Raw genomic sequence first — 14281 nt, 5'->3', positions numbered from 1 at the left:
GTCATGCACCTATTTTCCATTTGAATGGGTGTCGTGAAGTTAGCCACCTCTGTTTTTAGAAGCCCAAAATTGGCTTTGGAGAAGTTATTTTTATGGTGGATTCCTTTAGGGGGGTGAGGGTGGGATGTGGATATCCATGGTGATTAGCTTGTGGTCAGATCTGACCAGGGAGGAATTGATTACTAGTGTAGAACAATGGTCACCCATGTTAGTAATGACCAGGTCAAGGATGTTTTGACTCCTGGTAGGGGTATGAATGAGTTGGCCCAGAGCATTGGAATTAAAGAATTCCAGAAAACATTGAGCAAGTGTGTTGGTACATGAGTAATTTTCCCAGTTAATGGAGGGTAGTTAAAGTCTCCCAGTATAAGGGTATTGGGTTGTACCCTAATATTTTCCAGTGTGTTTAGGAATGTGGAGTGGGAGTCTTGGGACATGGTGGGGGATCTATAGCAGACTACAACCTGGATTGCAGTTTTACCCAGTATTAGCTGTACCTGAAGTATCTCTGATGTGTTATGTTGGGCTACTAGTCTGGAGGTGTGAATATCCTTTATGAATATGGAGACACCACCGCCTTTAGTGCTTCGGTCCAGGTTTAGGAGCCGAAGGGTGTGGTATGAATTATAGCCAGGTAGTGCTGGGGTGCTCTCCAGAGCCTTGAACCAGGTCTCAGTCACTGCACAGATGTCGATGTTTTCCATTTTAAGGAGTTCTTCAAGCGAGTGCATTTTGAGATTTAGACTTCTAGCACTGAGTAGCATAACGCTCAGATTTTGTTTGCTTGTAGCTGTTATGGTGGTAATTTTGTCTTTAGGACATTGCCTAAAAAAGGCACTATAGGGATGGCAAGAGCCTTCGCCAGTATCTGGAATTCCTGAGGTAACAGGTGCAGGCCATCTCTGGTGAAGCATCGAGGTCTGTCGATCATGTCATCCCAGGCAGACAGATACTGGATCTCCTTAGAATGATACCAGAAACTTGGCAAATTGTTGAAGTCAATCATTTTCTGCTTGTGCTGTGGTATCATTCTAGGTGATGGTAGGATGCTACTCAGAGCAGGATGATAGGGTCATACCTGCCTGGGCTACAAGATCAGAGACCTCCTCTATGTCTCTTTCATGTAGTCCAAGGAGGTACGTCTCATGTCATTCACACTAACATGGACAATGACAGAGTCATATTTGTACAGCAATGTGGAAGAAAGATACCCAGACAGTTCCAATAGTAGTAGGAGCAATGGGCTTTATAAAAAAAGAATTTACAATCATATTTAGATATGTTACCAATACATGTAACTCCATATGAAGTGCAGAAGGAGTCATTACTGGGCACATTGCGGGTGCTGCAAAGAGCACTACTGGCTGACATCAAAGATTGAAACAATACTAATTTCATGAACTTTAATTGTACTTTGACTTAGGAATGGGGTTCATTCCCATCATGGTAATAGAAACCCAAAAGACTTGGAGAAATTAAAACTAGGCATTATTTGTATCTCTGTTTTTACAATACTGATGTTGATATATGCATGACCATAAAATTTGTATTGCTTTCCTAATGCTTGGCATAACACACAACATACCAGCTAAATTACTTCAATTGACCCACAATTAAATGGATTAATTCTTCCAGAGACGAAAGACAACATTTTACTATTTTCAGTCATTTTTTCATTAACAGAAAGACACTCCTTACATCATCCACATTCTTTGGTCGCTCCTTCATTCTTATCTAAGTTGTCTCAGTTTTAGGTCTTTCAAAACTGTAAAGATTCACACCCTTTTATGAATAAAAATAAACATTTTCATCTATATTAAAAACTGAAAAATATTCCATTGATTTTTTTAATGACATATTTTACCTCCTTCATTTCCATACTGAGAATAATCATTAACCATCTCCAAAAATGCTTATCCTTTAACCTTCCATCCACAGTATGAGTGTTACTATATAAAACTGGTAAGAAACCTATTCTATCTATAACTAATAACTTTCCCTGCAATGGTGTCAGTCAATTAGACAGGATACCCTCTCACCAAAAATGTGTTTTTCAAAACATTAAAATGTCATTCACCTAAATAAGTCTTGACACCATTATCTGCCCTCTAAGTTCTTTTTTGATAAAATGGATATCAGCTATTAAAATGAAAACAGAGTTGCTGTATGTAGGTTTGCAATATAATCTAGACTCATATCTGCAATTAAATTCATCTTTATAAATAAATACATCTAAAAAATGAATCCCACTATTAGATTAAGAATTAATGTTCTGTCTTTCGGCTTTTCCTGGTTAGGGGTCACCACAGTGGAACTCCGGTCCGCTAATGATTGGCAGTAGATTTTTACGTGCTGAGTTGCTGGCCCTGACGCACAACCTTCAATGAAGGTACGCCCATTCATGTATGTCTCCACACAGAAGACACTCTAGCTGAGAATCGAACAGGACAACGTCTTACTGTGAGGCGACAACGCTACCGCAGCACCACCACCACAGTTGAATCTATAAAGACATAAAATTGAATTAATATACTGGAGTTTCTCTAGTTTTTCTTATCCTGCCCAGTTATTAAGATATTGACCAACAAATGCAGGCAAGTGGCCCATTCAGCCCTAAACAGACTGTTGTAAAGAAAATGTTTTTTTCCCACCAACATATAACAATATTTGAAAAAATATATTGGGCAGAAGCACCTTCCATTGCAGTGTCACTGATCTGCTTGTCATATTCCCCTTCATAAAACAAAAACTGTTCCATAAAACCACATCCATGAACCCTTTTAAACTTTTTAAATCACAGGTTAACGCATTCATTTCTACAATAAAATCACAAAACCATTCTACACCTGTAGTTTGTGGAATGACAGAGAATATTATTTTATGTCAACAGTAACACAGAATGTTTCTGGATAAAATTATCTCCATTTTTGACCTCCAGAAAATTCCAAGAATCCTTGAATAAATGTGCCATCTTGGTGTAAATACCTTTCTGTTTAAAATCTATAAATTTAGCAAGAGGTTCTATTTTTTGTTTTTCCTGCTGCCACATCAGGGCTAAGTGGTGTATGCAATAAATTGGAATGTATTTTAGCTATACCAAAGATGTCAGGAACAATGGGCTTCTCAACCATTAAATACCTAAATGATTCCATTAACATCCAGTGACATCCTACTGTTGTATACATCTTCAAAAATTAAATCAATTAAAATGTATGCAATATTAATTTCATTTAATGAAACATTCAAATATTATTCATTGTCTGTAAGCAAATTGGTTATTATGTTGGAATAATTAGTCCATTGCATTATTAGTATCCCACTTATCCAGCTTAATCCATTTTATAAATTTGTCTGTAATGAGTTCATTGATAACTGTCCTTTCTGATAACGTCAAACTATAAAACATGCATGCATGCTGGTCATTTTACAGAGTGTCCATCTACATCTTGATTTTTAAATATGTCCTTATTTGTTCTACCTGGATATGGCATATCAACATGAAAACTTGTTCAGTGATACACATTTAACCAGCGTGGTTTTCTGTGTGGATATATCCGTCTCTCTCTGTCAATGTTTGCCAAATCTTAGGAATGTTATAGTCCAGACTGGTCAAATACATTGATCAGATGACACAATACTATGTGATTTCATTTGTTTTTGTTAAGTTTTACTGTGCATTTTTAGAATATGTACTTGAGCTGTTAATAAAAATTGGAAAATACTTTGTTCACAGATGTCTGCACAATTTTCTTCCCGATTGTAAGAAATTTCTCACAATTAAGCACAATGACACATTGAAATTTCTTAAGGCACAATGAGACATTTTTGACAGTAATAAGACACCAGAGAAAATCATGTTTTTGGCCTGGTATAATCAATGCAATTCAAATATGATACTTTTTTAAAAATTTAGTTTAGCTGCAAAATCCACATGATTTGTTGATTTTGTTGAAAAGAATGTCTTAAGCCTGAAATTGTAAATCCCAGCAATTATTGTATCATTATTTATTAATAGGAAACAACTGGCAATAAGTTTTCTCTCTCTTTTTTGTTTTATTTTTTATTTTTTTTAAGTTTTTACATGAATCTGAGTTAAAGTTTTCCAGCACTGAAAATCATTTTGAAATTATTATAACAATTTTTTGAAACACTTTAGTATCTGTGCTCAAGGGCAGTGACTAGTAAAATAATGCACTAGATGCAAAATTGAAGTTGCTCAAGCACTTCTATGCTTCTGCATTTTTAAAATATTGCCCATCCCATGGAAAGGAACAGGTACGACAACAGACCACCTATTATAAAAAATCCTTCTAAGTGGAAAGGATTTAACCAACATGCATGTTACCTCTTAGTTTATGAACATGAAAATTTGTATAAAACATCTTTCAACAACATCACCTCAGGATCTCAAAATTAGTGTTTTGTTTACCTTTTTTTTTTTCAATTAAAAACATAATAAAGTTGTGTTCCATACTTTAATTTCCTTTAATGCCAAATGCAACTATTCTATGCTTTGAAAAAGTAGAAGCTATGGGAAAATTAATGCAAGAAGATTATTGCCCAGGTAGATTTTATTTTATTTATTTTATTTTACATTTGTTAACCGGGATGGTCCGACTGGATGAGGTCCCTTTACAGCGGAGGCCAGGAGAAAAAAGCTCCAAATTAAGGAATACAGTGAATTAGAGATAATTATACAGAGTATATAAAAATAGCCATAGTACTTTGTATTTGAATTTCAGAGAGCAGTACACAAAGAAAATATGTAACAGCTTTCAAAAAATGAGAAACAATACACTAGAAATGCAATTTATGATGTAAGTACATACTGTGCCTAAGCATTATAAGAATACACAGAAAAAAAATTAAGAATTCTGTCTTTGCTTTCTAAGATATTTATTTTAACAATGAAATTGACTGCAATCCAGGCATTTTTAATTACCTTATTCATTTGCAGAAATTAAGTCAGTGAGCTTTTGTGTATTTATCTGTTTCCGAAACATCATCACATTTAATTGCCTGATCATATTTGGGTTGCAATCAAACTGCCTAATTAGTAGAAAGGTGAGGGACAGCAGCATGTCAATCTGTCTGTTATGGCTGCTTTAATGAAGAAAATACCTGTCATCAGTCTGAAGGCATCGTGTGCACTTCACATACACAGTTTGTTGTAACCTTCTCATTTAGACTGTGAAAACCTAAGGAAATTGATGTTAGGTGTGAAAAGAAACTGAAGAATATATTATCTGTTTAGGAAACTGAGAGGTATATTTGTAGTATTGGGCTGAGGATTTCATAAGACTTTAGCAAAACTGTACAAGTAATTAGCAAAACTTTTAAGAAAATGAAACATAGGTGACTGAACTGTTTAAGTTTGCAAAATAATCAAGAAAAGAAAGAACAGACTGAAAATACAACAAAGTGTTCCAGAACCATAAATCATTGTTTCAAAATACTGGAAAAAGACGTTATATCAATTTTGTACACAGACTATTAGGCTTACTCCCTAAATACCCTTCACAATTTTTGTTTCATTTCAGTATCTGATAATCAGCAAAACCAAAACAAGCATGCTAAGAATAATGTTTTACAGCATATCGGTCTATTGACTGTGTAGTCAAATGTACCTCCCAATAGTCTGTTAATAAAAAGAATACTTCTCCGTTAAACTTCAAAGCTGTCTTGTTGTGTCTCAGTGTAATTGTAACACAAATATAGAAAATGTATTCAATTTTAGATGATCAGAAATAAATTAATAAATAAAAAACATGTTCATAGGTTTATAGATAAGTACTAGGCTAGCTGCCCTTGCAGGACATTTTAAGCCTAGTTAATTTCCCTATACTATTTCCCTAAACTATACCATTTGGTTATAGATTGGCCTTACCAATTCCATGGTTGATAATTATATATTATCCCTAATGACGCTGACTGGAATCGTACCATAGATAATTTTTGGGGACTCATGCATGGGAGAAAGCATTTGGAAGCTGCCTTTGTCCATTAGTAGTACAGGGGGCAGTCCTTGGGTAAATTTTCGGTTTCCCATCCATAGATCCAAGTTACGTTTGAGCATGGACAGGGATAAACTTTGCTTTATTGGGATGGGTCTGTTCTATGGGAAAGAGAAATTGTGCCTTTAATTTTATCATTATATTTATCATTTTATCATTTTTATTTTATTTTATTTATCAGATGATTTCTCACCTACCCATCTACAACCCCTTTTTCCCTATTTTTGGACATGGTATTGAGGTGTCACTTGAACTGTGACAATCATCTAGAGGCAATGTTCACACAACTGGTTGGCTAGATCTGCTGTCTCTATTGTTCCATACCACACAATTGCATGCACACTCACACCAATTTAGAGTGTCTAGTCCACCTACTGCATGTCTTTAGAATGTGGGAGGAAATGGGAGCCCTCAGGGGAAACTCATGCAAATACAGGGGGGACATGCAGACTCTATACAGAAGGTAACCCAGCCAAGAATCAAACCAGGACCTCTATCTACCAAGCCACTGTGATGTCTATTGATACTAAATGTGTTCCCATTTGTGCTTGATTTTTAGTTGTGCCTTTCATTTCAATGACAAAAACACAAATGGTATGCAACAAAAACTAGAGCAGAATAACATATAATAAATAAAACAAACTGTACCCAACAGGGTAAAGACTAATAAAAATAAAAATAAAAACACAAAAATCACGAACTGCACGAAAATGTTTAATGAAGAGCTGAAACTGAAGGCTCCCGAATACTAACTGCTTTCACCATCAGCTGATGGCTTCTTCAGAGTAAAAGGATCACATAATCACAGGTCTTAAATACAAAGTATCACATGTGTTTTAACCAATCAAATTTCTTGATTAATTACAGTCCCAATATACATATTGATCTAACTAAGTACCATAAAACATACACATAAAACTTACTAAAAGCATGTGCTAAAATATTTATTTGTTTCCATGTACACTAACATATAATCACTTTGAAACATATTTGTTGCACATATATTGATGTCAAAACCCTAATAAATAATTGACTTTTCCATAACAACTGAAAGCTATAAGACTTATAGCCCTTTGTTTCAAAATAGGCTTAATAGGAATGTGAAGGATGTAAAAACAAGATCGGAGAAGCGGAACACAGCAGAGAGAACAAATCTTCTCTAAATACAAACGTGGTATGAATCCACTGCTACGCCAATATAGAAAAATACTTCCAAACGCTCTCAAGTAGGTTAAAGAACAGTTTATTGCAACAACGAGTTAGCGCTTTCACCAATTCAGGCTTCCTCAGACTCAACACTTCAATGCTAACAGTAATTAATTATATACGCCAATGGGCGGGAAAAAACATTCAATCAAAATCAATTAAAACATCTACAATCAAAACCAAACAAGATGGTGGTATAAACAACCATTTAAAACTATTATATAAAATAATTATAAAATGATTGCATTTCAAGCAATCATTTTATAATTATTTTATAATTATTTTATATAATAGTTTTACATCCTTCACATTTGACTTATCGTTTTTGGAGAAGTGGTTTACTCCACGTCTTTGTTTTACCCTTCGATTAATAGAAATGTGGTCATTAAGCCCAGGGTGAGTTTTTGCATCCAGAATCACCTGCCATTTAAATTCTAAAGACTCTACTCTAGTGTTATCATCACTCCCTCTCTCACTTGCCAACACCCTGTCAATAACAAAAAATATAAACTTTTTGAAACAAACACAATTCTTGGAATGTAAATACAACGCATTGTGACTGTCCTTGTTTTTGATGGCCCTCTGATGTTCTGCTATCCTTTCCCTTAATCTATGTATGGTTTTCCCTACATAAAATCCTGCACATGTCGTGCAGGTTGCAAGGTATACCACTTTTTTGGAATTCCTACTACATCTACCCGGGCATGAAATTGCCTTGTTGTACCCCCTCACAACCACATAGGGCCCATCATTGATGTATCTACAGTACCTACATGACCCACATTTGTACATTTGTGAATTTATAAATCTACTTTGTTGTTTTTCAAATAGGTTCTTTAAATTTAAACCTCTTGAAAAATTTATTTTTGGTTTATGACCAAATTCTTTTTGCATATCCATGTTAAATGCTAGGTCCCAAGATCTCCCAATAATCTCAATAATATCGTGTGCCTGCGGATTGTACTTCAAGACAATAGCTCTTGAATCAAACATTTTTGAATGAGTGGACTCAGTTCTTTCATTCACCTCAATAATTGAAGTGTTTTCTACCAAAATGGGTTTAAATGATGTCCACCTTCTTTTCATCACCTCTTTTTTAATTGAAATCAACAATTTCAATGGGTAACCTCTATCCTAAAACATTCCTATCAATTTATACATCTCCTTCTGATAAGTCTCAGCATTGCTTACAAGGCATGACAGACGAACCATCTGCCCTGTAATGACACTTTTACGCTGATGAAATGGGTGACAACTTGAAAAATGCAAAAGAGAATTACTATACGTCTCTTTTTTGTGTATATTACTTTCTAAACCTTCACTTGTCTTGGTAAGTTTGATATCCAAGAAGTCAGTAAGTTTTATGTGTATGTTTTATAGTACTTGTGATTTAGATCAATATGTATATTGGGACTGTAATTAATCAAGAAATTTGATTGGTTAAAACACGTGATACTTTGTATTTAAAACCTGTGATTATGTACTCCTTTTACTCTGAAGAAGCCATCAGTTGATGGTGAAAGCGCTTAGTATTTGGGAGCCTTCAGTTTCATCTCTTCATTAAACAGTTTGGTGCAGTTCGTGATTTTTGTGTTTTTATTTTTAACATATAATAAATACAACTGCAACCAAATAAAAACAAATAAACTTGCAAAAATGGTAAATACACATTTATGCACATTAATGGTCTCTGTTTTGCTTGTTCATTTATATTGTCAGTGGAAATCTGGCTAGCATATGTATTACATATTTTTCCTACTAAATCAACAAGCAGTCACTGAGAGGTATGATGTACTGAAACAGCTTCAACAGCATTGTAGTGAGGATTACAGAGAATACGGAATATATATCAGGCCACTATGGATATTCAGTTTACATGAAAAGTTTATCTTTGTTGTTTATGTCAGGAATTTCAGTCAGAGTTCACTGTGCAAAAAAAGGTGTCGAGCGGAAGGACATAATTAAACTACAACCCAGACTAGCAACATATTCTTCTAAACTAAGTTAATTACTAATTAGTTTGCTGCTCTATCTTCTTGATCTCTTTGCTATGTCAAGCCTCATCTAGCCTCTTGACCTTCTACTCTTTCAGCTGCATTCCCCATAAAATAAAAGGAATATGTGGGGGCTCATGTCCTGCTATGTCCACTGCCCCATTATTGGCCACTGGGTAAGTGAAATGCAATAGTGGCCTTACATCATGTATAGATATTGCCTGAGGTTTAAGGGAGTTATCATTAATCTTGAACCATATTACTCTTATAATAAAAAAAGAACATTGGGAATGTCATGTTTTCACAGCCAATGTTTAATCACTGCTTACCCAAACAACCAAGTGTTATCACCTGTATTTAAAAAACAATCTTGTTATTAAATGACAAATGCAAATCTCTGCCACTCTCACATATTGAAATTACAATGGTGGTACTCAGTACTCAAGTGTCAGGCAGCCTAGTTTTATTTTATTAATATTATTTTTTTATTGATCTTTAGTTAACCAGGTTAGTCTCACCAGGTCAGTGCCTGTTTTCAGAAGTTACCCAAAGTGGTATTTATACTATTAGGGGAAATTTGACCAGGACATCAGGAAACTTCCTCAACCCTTTTCGTCAGGTGCTACGGGATCTTCTTGAGCTATCACCAACTGAAGCAGATGGGACCTCGGTTTAACATCAAATCAGAAGGATGACACATGCAAGAGTGCAGCACCCTTCCCTCCGAATCCTGTTGTGTGGGGTCAGCAATACACCACTTGGAGTAGGAGTAGAACCCACAGCCTTTTGGTCTTCCAACAGCAAAGCTGGTGTGCAACTGTTGAGACATTGACAATAATAATAATAATAATAATAATAATAATAATAATAATAATAATAATAGTGGTAATATGTCACTTGTGTTTAGTTCATACCACTGGACTGTACTAAAGTAAGGGCATCCATCCTGCTTCAAATTGCATATGTGCTTCAAAAATTCCATAAGTTAAAGGATTCCATCATCTTAAGTGCTTATCAACTCCACTTTAGTTCAAATTTTATATCATTGTGAATATCCATCGCTCTTTTCCAATTACAAAACATATGGATAGCTTGACTAATTACACATTTTGCTTGTTAAACTGCAGTAAAAAAGGAGGTCCATTGTTACATGCTGAGATCAAACAATGCCCTGTGGAGCCATTGCTGTTGATGATTCCTCAGCAATGTTTTTGATCTGTAGCTGCAGGGGATGTGGAAAGAATTGTAACTTACCTCAAAATTACCTAAAACTACATAAGAATGGTGCACTCTAAAATTATACTACATTGCATTACATTTGCTTGACAGCTGTTATTTAAGAATAGTTAATATTCTAACTCATTTCTGTCCCATCTTTCTTCCTCACCTTTTCTCCACCTGACTCATGCAGTCGTTAGCTTAATTCTAAGCCATGCATTCAGGTAGCCTGTTGCATGAGTCCACAATGCTCTGTTTGAGGAAGTAATTTTAGGGATTATGAGTGTACATAACCACTCTAATCTGCTGCCTATGCTCTCCTTTTCCCACTTTGTCTTTCTTGTTCATTATGACCATTTCAGATCTTTCACACAGGGTGCTGCACACCAATATTGTGCCACCCTGCCTCTTCCAGTCCTTACTGACAAGACCTCCAGCTCCTCTATTCTCATTGCCTCTCCTTTCCACCTTTTAAGTGACTTTAATCTGGACTCCATTCAACAGTATAATAACCTGTTGTTTGTACAGTTCCCAGAACCCACCACAGGACTAGGGACTTGTTGAGTGGAAGTATCGCCTCTTTGCTTCAAGACTGTACACCTCTAGAGACACACTACCAGTTCCAGGTATTACCAACTCCACCAGATATGTTCCTGATCTCTTTCTTGCAGGCCCACTTACCTTGCCAGTATTTTACATCAGAATTGCTGTAACCCAGGTACACTCTTTCCATTTGTTGCACTCAGTTGCAGTCTTTTCCCTAGTTGGTTAGTCTTTAAAAATCTTTCCTTAGAATCCCCATACCCATCCTCCTTTATTGCACCTTTCTTTGCGGTGTCAACTAAGATCTTGTCTTGCTCTCTTTTGCCTTAAGTATTTGGGGGATTATGTTTTGCATTTGTTAACAGGCAAGTGGGCTGGTCAAAAGACTCTTCAGCCACAACCCAGGGCAAAGGCAAACATTTTATGTAGGAAAACAAAACAATATTTATACTTGAAGCTGTAGAACTACCTACTGTTCAAAGATAAAACAAAAAGTTGATATACACATAGACAAGGTAAGACAACATACTATTGCTGGCTATATAAAACTGACATACATGGTGCAAAATATTATAATAGTGATATATTCTGCTAACAAGGAGTAGGGTGTTCTGAATAAATGGGAATATTCCTCTGAACATAGGACAGGAAGAGGAGAGAAGAAGGGGTAACCTGGAGGTCACCTGGAAATAAAAAGATAGGAAATAAAGAATAAATGGCAGAATGTACACGCAAGTAGAGGAAAGCTGGAGTATGATGGAGAAGGCATGAGGGGAAAGGAGGATTGGAAAGTGAGCTTTATTTAAATAAGTGCAGAATAAATGGCATTAGAATTACATACTGCACAGTTTTACAGCTCTGATACACATTTCTGAATGGTTTAGGAAATAAATGGAGTTATTGTTTGAGTTAATAGAGAAGGTGATTTCGGAGCTCTGTGTGTCCTTCCAGCCAACTGTGTAGCAGTCCAGGTCCTCAGTCTTTGTCCTCTACAAAACGTTCATCTCCTATTAACTGCAATTTTGGGACCAAGTGAAAAGTCTTAATGAAGTCCAAGCAGAACACATTTAGTGATACTCCCCTGTCAGCTTTACTCATATCCCAGCATTAAAACTGGAACAGTTGTGACAGGCATCTACTTCTGTCCATGAATCCATGTCAGGTACTACTCTGGGAATTGTTTTGTAGAAACATTACCATCCCTCACCTCAGGATTCTTGTCCATGATTTCCCAAGTATTGCTCTTAAGCTATTTTTCCATAATTTCCTGATCATCCCAGACATAAGCACGCCACACTTTCCCATCAACATACCCACTTCTGTCTAAATACAGTTTCTCAAGGGCCTCATTTTCATGGTATATAATGTTAGCATTGTTTTATTTTTCTCAGGATTAACATAATTGTACGTACAAGGATACATTTTTCTTTTCTTAAAGGTAGTTTTCCTTTTACCCCTTATAGGCAGCATTCATATAAGTCTCACAATTTATACATTCTTTTGTAATTTTTTTTTTCTTTTTATAAAATTCTACCAATAAACTGCAAAACATAAACACATACCATCCATAATGCTATAAAGACATACACAAAATATTTTCTATGAAACCTTAACTATCAAGACACAGCAGAACTAAAATAGCAAACACAAATACCCTTAACACCAAAATGTCAAAACTTCCAGTTGCTGTCATGTTTTGTTGCACTCCCATGTGGAATGTAAGTCATCACACCTCCTGAAATGATTTACACTAAATCATGACACTAGTCCGATAAAAATGAAGACGTGAGAAATCATTCACAACAAAGAGTTAACTGTTGATGGGCAGTTTAAATATGACTGACACTGATTTCCTATAAAAAACAGCAATTGACATTCTCTTCCTTTCTTTCATGTGTCACAGACAACTGATGATTCAGGATCTAGATTGTATTTCCCTGTACATATACCTATGCAAACTAGAATAACAAGAATAAGGGATGGGCATGATTTAAAACAAGCAATTTCTTATTTCATACAAATGCTAACAAAAGCCAAAATATAGTATGCCAGCTGTTTAGCAGTTCATAGGATTGTCATTCATATTGCATTTAATCCATTTACCTAGGACTATCTCCCAAGTGACATCCTAACTCCATGTGCAAAAACATGAGAAAAAGGGGTTGTGGAAGGATGGCTGGATGGATGGATCTCCCAGTAATAGGACCAGTATTAATGAGGGATTCCACTATTATTCAATAATAACGCACAATTCTCAAAAGTCTGAAATAAATATTAATCTTGCATTTTGAAAATGATGTACATTTCATTGAGTGCATGACTAACAAACAAACAATTCTTTAACCTATTATTTTAACACATATTTATAGACAAAGACTTCAAGCAGTCAACAGCACCCTATACTTTTCAGTTGCTCATACCTGACTCAACCCTTTTGATGGCAAGGGAAATTTAATAACCCCCAAACAGTCCTATGCACTACCTCAGGAGATTAAGTCCCAGAAATCTTTACTTACTTGCTATGATGAGAATAAATGAAGAGATACAGGGATAAGAGAATAGATAGAAGGGGTTATCCCTTTCCATTGGTTCTAGTCTCCCCACTTGTATCTTTAGCAAAACATAATTCCAAAGAAGTATTTTCAAGTGGTAAACCCCCCATGAGTCTGTCAAGGTATAATCTCTACCTCTGCCGAAACTCACATACCATAATACTTTCCTCCATGGATCAAGATGAAAGAATTGTATCTCAGAATTTCTGAAATATCTTTTTCAGAGAAGACTTTATCCAACTTTATATCACATGTCAGTAGCTCTAAGTTTAATGCATAGCCAAAATGTAGCAAAACTGGTGTATGCCTGCCCGTTTCTTTTGGGAAATGATCGATCTTAAACATTAGCAACATTATGTAATAAATAATCTAATCATCTAATGGGATGAGCGATAGGCACTAGCATGACAGAAGGCAGGCATCATCTGCCTGGGCAGTTCTAGTGTTAACTCCATACTGCCTATAATTACCTATCAACTCTTTTCTTAATGAGTATCAAAAGTAACATTGGAAGAAAATGTGATTCCTTAATATGGATAGCATGCCTGGGTGCATTTTAGCTAAATATTATGGATCTAGGATCTAGGAAGCAATTAGAATAAAATAGAAAACAACAGTAAAATTGGTTTATTCTGGGGTTCTTACTTTACATAACCATCACAAATCTGGCAGCTTTGGTGGAGTCAGACAAAAAGGAGGTTGTCAAGAGGTACTGAACAATTGACTTAATCATCAAAAAGGTGACTTGTCAGGT

Source organism: Protopterus annectens, chromosome 5.part0 (assembly GCF_019279795.1).
Source record: "Protopterus annectens isolate FY-2018-M chromosome 5.part0, PAN1.0, whole genome shotgun sequence".
Classification (NCBI taxonomy): domain Eukaryota; kingdom Metazoa; phylum Chordata; order Ceratodontiformes; family Protopteridae; genus Protopterus; species Protopterus annectens.
The sequence above is the reverse complement of the archived record's forward strand: the minus strand, read 5'-3'. Positions refer to the sequence as shown.